This window comes from Vipera ursinii (genome assembly GCF_947247035.1).
Source record: "Vipera ursinii genome assembly, chromosome: 2".
NCBI classification, from domain to species: domain Eukaryota; kingdom Metazoa; phylum Chordata; class Lepidosauria; order Squamata; family Viperidae; genus Vipera; species Vipera ursinii.
In genome coordinates, this window is record NC_139513.1 from 24,330,273 (window position 1) to 24,341,461 (window position 11,189).

Sequence of the window (11,189 nt, forward strand, 5' to 3'; positions counted from 1 at the left end):
CTCGAACCTGCACTAATTGCAGGCAGCTGGTGTTACTTAAGGAGGCATTAGCCCACTGCTCCACCAAGGCTCATAATAATAGATTGGTGTTCAAAATTCAAAGAGAACTGATTTTGTAGAAAGCCCCAGTTCATAACCCAAAAAAAGATGTAAGTGGGTCACTAGCTGAAGCGCTGGAAAAGCTGTTCCTGCAGTAGTTGCCATAAATTCAGAAGCAATGCCAGGTCCAGGCTCAGAAGAATGAAGTGAACCTGTTCAAAACAGATAGTACTCCAAATCTGACACTGATTTTCTTGTTGACCACCATAATTTCTTTCTTGCCTGGAATAAAATTGTTACTTGGTAGCTCCCATCCACCCTAATTCCATTTTTGATTGCCTCAAGATTGCCACAATCTTTCCAGACTCGCAAGAGAAGGAAAATTCTGAGCTGGTAGACAAGCATATTGAAGATATACATCTCCAGTTTCATTATTCTAATTAACAGAAGCAATGAGATGAAAAATGCAGGAATTCCAGAGACCATAAACCAGGAAATGGAACAGATGCCACATATACCACCATCTTCTTGGACTTGCTTCACTGTTGGATCAAAGCTACTGCAAAATAATAATGTCCACTATCCTCTAATGCAGGGGTGTCAAACTCAATTTCACTGAGGGCCGCATCAGCATTGAGGTTGCCCTCAGGGGGCCGGGTGGGTATGGCCAGGGTGGGTGTGGCCTACTGGGTGGGCGTGGCTAGAGTGCGTATGGCCTGCTGGGTGGGCCTGGCCAGCTCTACATCGTTCGCATCAAGGGTGCCTATGGGGGCCTGGGCAGGAGTGGGACAGATCTGAGGGTCTCTGGCAGAAGGAGGGTCTCTGGGCCAGGGGCAAGGCAGCGGGGGCCGTTCCCTCACTGTTTCCAGGATGGCTTCACGGGCCATATGAAACCACTTCACGGGCCAGATCCGGCCCCCAGGCCTTGTGTTTGACATGTCTGCTCTAATGAATGGATAACCTTATCTGAGGGTCTCCTGCTTGAGTAGGGGTTGGCTAGAATACCTCCTATGTCCCTTCCAAATCTGTTATTCTGTTATCTCTAGTAGAAACTCTGAAATTATCACTGATGTTGGTATGTAAAGTGGTTGTGAAGACCAACAGAACAAATATGAGTAAATACTGTACACCTTTTATTGGAATGACGTACAGGCACAGCTGCTTCAGTTCCAGATCTATAGTAGCAGTCCAGTTGTAAAGGGTTCAAGTAATCTCCTTTTAGATTTCTACTAACTTCTTTAGACTTCTTCTACTCACTTGAGACAGAGTGGTGACCATCTAGTAGGGCTTAGAGGTGCTTTTTCAAAAGTCAACTGCCATGAACTGAAGGAGCTTCTTGGATGAGAAGCAAAACGTCTTCAAGGAAAAACCAAGAAAGTCCAGTTGCCTCTTGAAAAAGCACCTTTGGGACAACTTTGACTTGGGTGACTGAGAACCTCCACAGACATCTGTTGGGACTATAATCCAGAAAGGTTTATTCAGCATTGGTCTTAAATGTGTTTGTTTTCAAAGTTTCCCTTATTTTGATTAGGGAAATTGGATGGATGATGCCATTTCTATGCTCTCGATTGGCCAGCTCTTAAAGCTGTTGCCAGCCCCTTTAAGAGATGGGGAAACATCCTGCAACTTCAAGGAAGTCCTCCATGAAACCACACAGGGGGGAAGGACTAACTTCACCTCATCTCAAATAAAGTTTCTTCTGTTAAACATGCAGCCATTTGTGTTGATTAGATCTGAAATTCAGAAATAACCTATGTGGAATCTCCCGAGCTGTTTCTTTCTTTCTTTCTCTTTTAGCAATTTGTGTTCATAGAACATTTGAATGAGTAAGGAGCGATGTATTATCTAAGGAGGCCCGATCCCCAGTTGAGGTCATCATTACATCTCATTGTTTTAAATGGCACAATGAGTCTCATTAGTTTTTTCTCTGCTGGTAAATTGTACCCAAAGAGGACTGTGCTTTATAGTAACACTGATAGTTATTAATAATTATAGAACCACAAAAATATATCTTCAAATTTTTAAGGGCAGAAAGTTTATTGATGAATCCCAAATGAGTTGCCAACAGTGGCTAACTATGATGTGTTTTTAAAAAACTTTAATGAGCTATTGTAGTCCTCAGAGAATCCTTCAGCAGCTTCCCTAAGCTGCTACTCTCTAGATACATTAAGATCTCAACTCCAGGAATCCTACAAAATAATACTAGCTTGGAATTCAGTCTAGAGCAGGGGTCCCGTGCCATGAATTGGTACTCCTCCGTGGCCTGTTAATAACTGGGCTATACAGCTAGAGGTGAGTGGCGGACGAGTAAGCAAAGCTTCATCTGTACTTGCAGCTGCTTCCCAGCACTTGCACCACCGATTCAGCTTTACCCCAAATTATCAGGCATTAGATTCTCATAAGAGTGCAAACCCTACTGTAAACTGCACACGCAAGGGATCTAGGTTGCACACTTCTCCTCCCCCAACTCTGGTCTGTGGGAAAATTATCTTCCATGAAACTTGTCCCTAGTGCCAAAAAGGTTGGGACTGTTGATCTAGATCAGGGGTCTTCAAACTTAGCCCTGGTGTGCCTGGCTGAGGAATTCTGGGAGTTGAAGTCCACAAGTCATAAATGGGCCAAGTTTGAAGACCCCTGATCTAAAGTAGCATATATCTGCAGACCACCAGACTGGGGAACCCTATTCTGGGAATTACCACTCCATGCATCTTCTAGTACTATTCCTCTGCATTTTATAGGTTCATGGCAGATAGATAATGAACTGGAAAGAGAGGAGGAGAAAACCCACCTAATAAACTGGTATCAGTCATGCAAACCTAAAGGTACATAATCATGTGCAAAAGGAAGAAGGTGGTGATAATCCTATCCACCTCAGCAATTCTTCAGAGGTTCATGAAGCTTTTGCAAATTTTATCTCCCAGAATTTTATCTAGATCTATTTTGAACTGAGCTTGACCAAACTGGACTCAGGGTAGGGTTGACGCTAAGAATGTCACTAACAATCCAACAGAAATAATTACAGGCCTGGTAGCTTCTTAAATAGGGATTTATACCTTTATAAAATTTATAACTTTATAAATAGGGTCTTACATTCATCAGGAAACTTTGTTTGAATAGTGCTTTTATCTAGTGCAGACATGTCAAACTCGCAACGTCACGTGACATCGCGAAACGTATTGGGAAGGTTTTGTCATTTCTGGCAATGGGGTTTGTGGGGCTTCCAGACGATGCATCCGGCCTGCAGGCCGGCAGTTTGACACCCCTGACCTGGTGGTTAAGGCACTAGGCTAGAAACTGGGAGACAGTGAGTTCTAGTTCTCCCGTAGCCATGAATGCCTGCTGAGTGACCTTGGGCAGTCACTGTCTCTCAGCCCAATTTTTCAACCACCCAGGTCTTTTATTGTGGGGAAAATAGGAGGAGGAAGGTAAGTTAAGACTTTACAAGGAACAAGAGGAAAGTTCCACCTACATTCAATGTAGGTAAAAATTAAAATGATAAAAAAGAGAAACAAAATGGGGATGATAGGACTAAGCGAATGCTCTTCAAAATTTAATATTGTAAAAAAAAATTAAAATTGCAATTGGATAAATAGAAAGGCAAAACTAAAACTAAATAACAGGAAAAAATATATTGTTCTAAGAAATCATAAAATATCCCAGAACTCAAAAACAAGCTAAGAAAGCATGCTCAATAGACTATTGAATATTAGCTGCCTTTATTACCTGCTAATTATAATGCAGATGCAATGTATGATTTAGTATGTTCGGGAGGGTTGCAGAAAATATGTAGAAGACATTTGGAAGGAATGTAACCTCATAGTGCCACAGCCAATGGGGAATGAGCAGGATGGACGGTCAGTGCAAGGAATGTATAAAGATGTTGATTTGAGATTATAAACTTTGGAGAGAACCCAACTTTGATACGCTTCTCTCCCCGTTTGTTGCAATAAACGAAACAGAGAGGTGTTCATTGTGTCTTGGCTATTTATAGGGCAGACGAGCTTGCCTCTGATCACAAAGGAAAGTGGCCAGGAGCACATAACAGGGAGGAGCAAAAGAAGGAACAATATCCCAAAGTGCCTTTTGCTAGGGAAAAAAATAGTTTTCAAGTCAAACTTGACTCTGGGCAGTTCTTGGATACATTCAAGCTATTTTCTTGGCAACAAGATGGAAGTAGTTTGCCACCGCGTTATTTCAGAGGCTTTTCAGTTTCCCAGCCTAGTAGTCTCCAACTGGATTTCCTTATTTGCTCCCAGGCAGGATCTAATTGAATGCACAAATTCTTTGGTGAGCCTCCAGAATGGATGAAAGGATTGTGCCAAAGACTTCACAGAAAGAGTGAGTTCTGAAGAGGACTTGAAAGAAGTGAGAGGCAACACGTGCCTTCAGGTGGTGCTCCAGGCTTCAATAGCATCAAAAAAAGGGGGCAGAGTCAATTCAGGAATGGTGAGACATAAACAGACCCTGTAGGGTGCTGGAGCAGAATGAGCAAAGATCTTGGCCAGACATGTATCCCATCCATCCTGGGGAGGGCTACCAAATGTCCAGCAAGAGAAACACATGTCTGGGGAATTTCTCTGCTGGTTAGGGAATTCTGGGACTTGGAGTCCCCACATCTGAAAGCTGCCTAGGTTGAAAACCACGGCACTACACCAAACTGGTTTTTATTTGCTCTCTCCCCCTCCCTCTGCCTCTCTCCTCCTCCTTGTCTCCCTCTCTCTCTTCCCCTCTCTTTCTCTCTACCCCCTTCCCCTCACAATCCCAATCTCTCTCTCCCCTTTTCCCTCTCCCCTTTTCTTCCTGTCTCCCCCTTTCTTCCCCTCTCTCCCTTTCCCCCTCCCACTTATCTCTTTCTCCCCTTCTCTTTTTCCCTGTCTTGTTGTTGTTGTTCGTTGCGAAGTCGTGTCCGACCCATCGCGACCCCATGGACAACGTTCCTCCAGGCTTTCCTGTCCTCTACCATCTTCTGGAGTCCATTGAGGCTCACGCCTACTGCTTCAGTGACTCCATCCAGCCACCTCGTTCTCTGTCGTCCCCTTCTTCTATTGCCCTCGATCTTTCCCAGCATTAGGCTGTCTACCCTGTCTACCCCCTTTCTATCTCATCTACTGAATTGCTGAAGCCACTTCCCCACGAGATAGCAGCCATTGTGAAACACAGAGATTGGCTCATAATGGTAGTGTAACGTAGTGGATGACAGATGGCGGCATAGCGATCATAGGCCATGACAGCCAACAAAACACACTCCGTGGAGCCCAGAGCAAGAGAGATGTATAACTCACCCACGCAGGCACCATAAGTGATAGTCTCTCTCTCTGTGTTATTGTCTCAACATTACTCTTGTGCTTCCTTGTGGAGAAGGCTTCAGACCCACCAAGCAGCCTTGATCCTGCCAAGACCTTGTCCTCTCTAACTGATATCCTGACTTAGCTTGTGCAGGACAACTTTTTGGTCAGAACCTGAAAGTCTTCTGTGAGCCTACAGCCAGCCATACATGCATGACACCAACTGTCCTTGGATAGTCCTGAGTTTATTTATTTATTTGTTTGTTTGTTTGTTTTTGGGACTTATATGCTGCCCTATCTCCCGAAGGACTCAGGGCGGCTAACAACAATAAAAACAACAATACAAAAGTTAAAAGAAATTAAATAAACAGCCCCAAAATAAGTTAAACTAAACAATTAAAATTAAAAAAACATTTTAAAAACCCCTGTCGTCAGTCCAGGTCAGCCTGATGAAAAAGGAAAGTTTTAAGGCCGCGGCGAAAGGACCAGAGATCCGGGGCCATCTGGAGCTCAAGGGGGAGTTGATTCCACAGGGTTGGTTCCACAGTTGGTTCCACAGAGTTCCTAAAGGTTGTATGTAGGACTCATATGCTCCATCTTTCTGTGTGGCGTGGAACACCTGGATTCCACACTGAGGATCTTAGGAACTTTTACATCTTCATATGACCATGACATGAATACTTTGTTCCCTCCAACTTGCAAGACCTTCAGGTGTTCTGGCGTTGTGTGTTGAAAGGACAATTTGGTTCTGCCCTCTCTCTAAAAGATTGCAGAATACTGTAACACCAGTAACCAGGTGGTAATAAAGTCTATTTCTTCCATCTGGAAGACCTTTTCCTACTTTGAAACAATCCCATCTTCATATACACAAAGCTGCTTAGTCAGGGATCTCAGATTATCTATGTGTCTTATTAGTCTTTCTGTTTCATGATGATCTGCTTACCAATACAGCTATCAGTGTCATTCCCACTCCAACATTTGTGAAATCATATGCAGGATGTGCTGCAAACTTCTCCCACTTATTTCAAGCTTTGTGCGATTCTTATTATAATGCAAATCCAGTGGTGGCTTCCAGCCGGTTTGCACCACTTTGGCAGAAACGGTAGCTAATTTTTTGTTGCCCAGACCCAGAATGGACTTCCGAAAGTGGCATCCACACAGAGAACCGGTTGCTCACCTATTTGAATCCCACCACTGTGCAAAAACCTGGTAAGGGATCCACCCTTTACACAGGGAAGCAGTGGATATAGTAGGATGTGAGGGTGTCCCTTGGATGATAGTGCCTTGAGTGGGTTGATTTGCTCAATGATCGATCAATTTGTTGGAGAATCAAAAATGATAGAAGTTGAGTGCAATTTCCCACTGACTGGAAGAGCTGCAAAATCCTTCTTTTTTTCCTACCAGATCTCAAAAGAACTCTTCACCAAAGGTTTTCTTGGTGAGGTTGAGAGGGGAAAGAATCCACCAATCAAGGACTATTTTAGCAACCACCCAAATGCAAAACTTCATTATCCCAGTGACTAAAGGAGAGAAGGGGATGAAATTTAAAAGAGATTTATGTTGATAGGAGGGGGCGTGGTTTCATGTGCTGCCTGCATCCCATAGATGGGAATTCGCTTGTTTGCGTGGCTCAGTTTCTAGCAGGCCACAGACCAGGGGTTGGGGACTCCTGTTCTATGTCACAGTTTCTAAAATCAACACCTACCTTTTGTCATGACTTACAATTGCCAGCTTGTTACCAAAATAAGTCTGTTTCCCATGAGAAGTTGTTTATTTTTTATTTTCTATTCCAATCTCTTATAGTAAAAGTCAATATACCAAATGTATATCGAACCTTAATACATTTATAACTTTCTTAAATCAAAATCTTTAGCTATTTGCTGTTTATTACACATTCTTTAAATTCTTAGGCTTGTGATTCTTTATCTATTTATTTTTTGGTTCAGAATTGCAGAAAAATTATCCCCATGAAGATTTTTCAAGCCTGTTGTTCCACAGGGCTCTAATAGTTCTTTTTTAGAATAGGTAATAGTCAATTTCTGAAAATGCTTAGAAACTGAGGTTTACAAATTCAATATCCTTTAAAAGTCTTTGCCATGGTTGTGAGCAAGATGGCTGATTCTATAATCTTCTGGCACTCAAATTCAAAATAAAACCATTGTCCTGCAATCTGCTCATGAGGAACAGCCATTTGGAAATCTTCATCAGGGTCCAGTCCAAAACCGGAACAAACAAAATGGAGACTGCTTTAGAAAGAAGGTTGTAGTTTATTGAAGAGGAGAGCCAGACACAAAGATGGCTCTGGGAAAGCTGAGCACACGTAGCCGTGTGTGGTGGGTTTTTATACCTTCTTGGGCTTTTGAGGTTGTTTCCTCTTCCTGTGGCATGAAATTTGACCTGGGCTTCAGTCTGTCTTTCTGGTATTCTGATGGTAGTGGGTTAATACTATTATGTCCTAAAGGTCATGAGTTTGGATGGGATACGTAGATTTTAGGGGTCTTTGTCTTCCTAATCTCATCAGTTTCTAGCTTCCTGTCTCCAACCTTTCTGAATAGGATTATCCCATCTGCATTTCTAAAAGCTGGCCTCTGCCTAGTTTCTGCTTGGGGCTATTAAGAAAAACTGGACTTGCTTTTCTGCCTTTACGATTCTTTGGAGAAATATATTCTGCCTTTTAATATTCCCTTAATATTTCTTTCTCGGGGGTGGGGTGGAGGTGCTGTACTCCCACAACAGGTTCTCCTCTCAACATATTCAAATCCACCAGTTCATTATAGTATGTGGGTTGAGACAAGTCTTCTTGCTGGCCAACTAATCAGTGTCATTAGCTAAATTCCAATGTTTTCTACATTTTAGAAACACACCATTCTCCCACACTCCAATGTTATTTCGTTACAAATATTGCTATACTGTCTGGCTCTAAGTGGATTCCCTAGATCAGCGTTTCCCAGCCTTAGGAACTTGAAGATGTGTGGACTTCAACTCCCAGAATTCCCCAGCCAGGTTGGGAAACGCTGCCCTAGATAAACATGAGCCATAATAAACCTATAATTTCTTGAATTCCTTCCCCTGTCAGGCATGACTGGCATCAATATTAGCATCAATTTTTTTTTAATCCCATTTATATCCCGCCCTTCTCCGAAGATTTTTTTTATTTTCCCAGGCTTTTCAATTGCATTCATCTGTATTCTAATTAGATATTAATTCACACTATCTCTAACTTTGATGACTGCTTTGTTGCTGCTTAGTTTGTATGGCGTCTACATGCTGTATTTTATTTGATTTTATTGGATCTCATTTAAGTTTCTGGCTTACAATCTTGGATTCAGATAAACTGCCCTGTTGGCTAATTTGCTGGTGCTTGGCAGTCTTTAAGGAGCTTTTATTGGCAACTTCTGCAATTGGATGTGCTCCATAATGCAAACAGTGAGAACAGTTTTTTTTAATCATGTGGCTTATTAAAATACATCTTAGTGGAATTGTACGCTTTCTCTCATATCTGAGCACACAAGTATGCTTTGTTTTCAAAGATGGTAAAATGGCACTCTTGTTAATGCTTCATTTTATTTAAAGCATATGCTCATATATAAAAAAAAGTTTGAGAAAGGAAGATAGAATGTCATACTGGCTTTTGTTTTTAACAGCAAATTCCAGAAACAAGGGTTTCCCCCCCCTAATTTGATTAGTATTGAAAATTCATTTGGCTTTTTCATGTTTTTTTAACCCACCAAGAGTCTAGGCAAAAATGCACTATCAACTGGCAAGTCAACAGGCATGTGAAAAGAGCTATCAATATTTGCCTTTCTCCACCCCCCCCTCAGACAGGAAGGGGCAACAAAGATGGGTGGGGGGACTATTGGAGCCTTCTGCAGCATTGGGGCCACACCATGCTTCCCCTTTTAGAGGCAAATCTTCACTCTCAATTCTTGCCTTACAAAACACTATATTGAGTTTCATGCAACAAATAATTTTGGTGTGTTGGGAGGAATTCCCCCATTCAGGCTCTTCCAGCTGTGATTCTCACAAGCAGTGCAGAGGAGAACAAATAGAACGTGAAGCCAGCTACTGGTGTTGGAAGAAAAGTCTTCATCATGGTTCCATCCAAGCTGGGAATAAACATGGCGACTGCTTTAGGAAGAAGGTTGTAGTTTATTGAAGAGGTGAGCCAGACAGGAAGATGGTCTGGCAGGAAAAAAAAGGACTGAACACATGTAGGGAGTGGGTTTTTATACCCTCTGGAGCCTTTTGTTTGGAGCTGCTTCCTTTTCCTGTTTGAGGCTATTTTCTGTGTCATGAACTTTTGACCTGAGTCTGAGTGTGCCTTTCTGATATTCTGCTGGTGATGAGTTAATCCTATTATGTCCAAAGGTCATGTCCTGCTTCCCTGGGGTTGGGGTATGTAGATTTTAGGTCTTTGTCTTCTTAATCTCCCAGCTGGGGGCCTGCAACCTTCCTGGATTTACATCTGCATTTGTACAGAACTGGTTTCTGCTTGAGGGAGGGAGACCTGGGGTTATCAAGAAAAACTGGGCATGTTTTCCTGCCTCTTTAAGATCCTTTGAGGAAATATACTTTTCTGCCCTTTTAATATTTCCTTCTCTGGGGAGCTGACTTCCCACACTGGAAAGAGAGGTTTAATCACGGAGTTTAAAGTTGAGTGACAATTCAGCATGTACTGTATCTCTGGCTAGCTAGACAGAATGGTCCTCAAACGTGAGTTCTCATACGCTTTCATGGTTTCCAAAATTGGTGAGTTTAAAATTTGTCTTCTCTGATTTGTTGGTCAGTGTCTATTGTTGGGTTAATTCCTTTATCAATTCTGTCTAAAAAGTGTTAATTTTTGTTCCAGGAGGGATCCGGTGTAATTATTTTCTTGTGTACTTTTTAGTGTCTCTATTCTAATCCTGTCAATTCTAATTGCTGTTAGCTGGTTCTGCATTCCTGTGGTTTAAATTTGATACTTTGCAACATGTGTGTAAAGTGTTTGTTTAGCCTCAGCCTGCCATTGATTCAGACTAGTCTGAATACAGACAAATACAGGATTCTTCCTGTATTTGCCAAGGTATTTTGTCTTTTGGGGTGAGGAGGGGGTGTCCTGTTCTCATCAGATCAGAGAGGTTTTGTTTATCATAAGGGATACAGCAACCTAATTTTTGACAGGGAAGGCATCCAGTGATGGATAATGTTATGTACTGGGTTTGTTGCTTAATGATGAAGACGAGGCAAGTGAGTTCAGCAAAGATTATTGTTTATTGCTTGCAGGATCTGAACTGAGAAACCAAGCTGCAAATGCAGCAATTTATACCCTGGCCTCTAGGCAGCGGCCAATAGGTTTAAAGCAACCTATTGCCACCCTAGAGGCAACCAATAGCGGCGCTGGAGATGGGTTGTCTGAGGAGCTGGAAGCCGTTAGCCAGCTTCCCAGCTCAAGCAACCTTCCAGCAATTACCCCTGGTGTTCCCTTAACAAAACAAGCCCAATACATTACAGATAACTTCTGCCTTTTAGGATCAATCATCAACAGCAAAGGAACAAGCAGTGAAGAAACAGACTAGCCATGATAGAACAGCCATGAAAGCCTTGGAAGAGATATTCTAATACTATGATGTATATATGGGTGGTCCTCAACATACCATCACAATTGAGCCCAAAATTTCTGGTGTTAAGCAACAGTTGTTAACTGTGTTTAGCACCATTTTACAAGCTGTCTTGCCACAGTTGTTAAGTGAATCATTACAGTTGTTAAGTTAGTAACATGGTTGTTAAATGAATCCGGTTTCCCCATTGACTTTGCTTGTCAAAAAGTCGCAGAGGTCACCGTAAATGCATGCTAGCTGCTAAACATCCAAATTTTGATCACGTGAC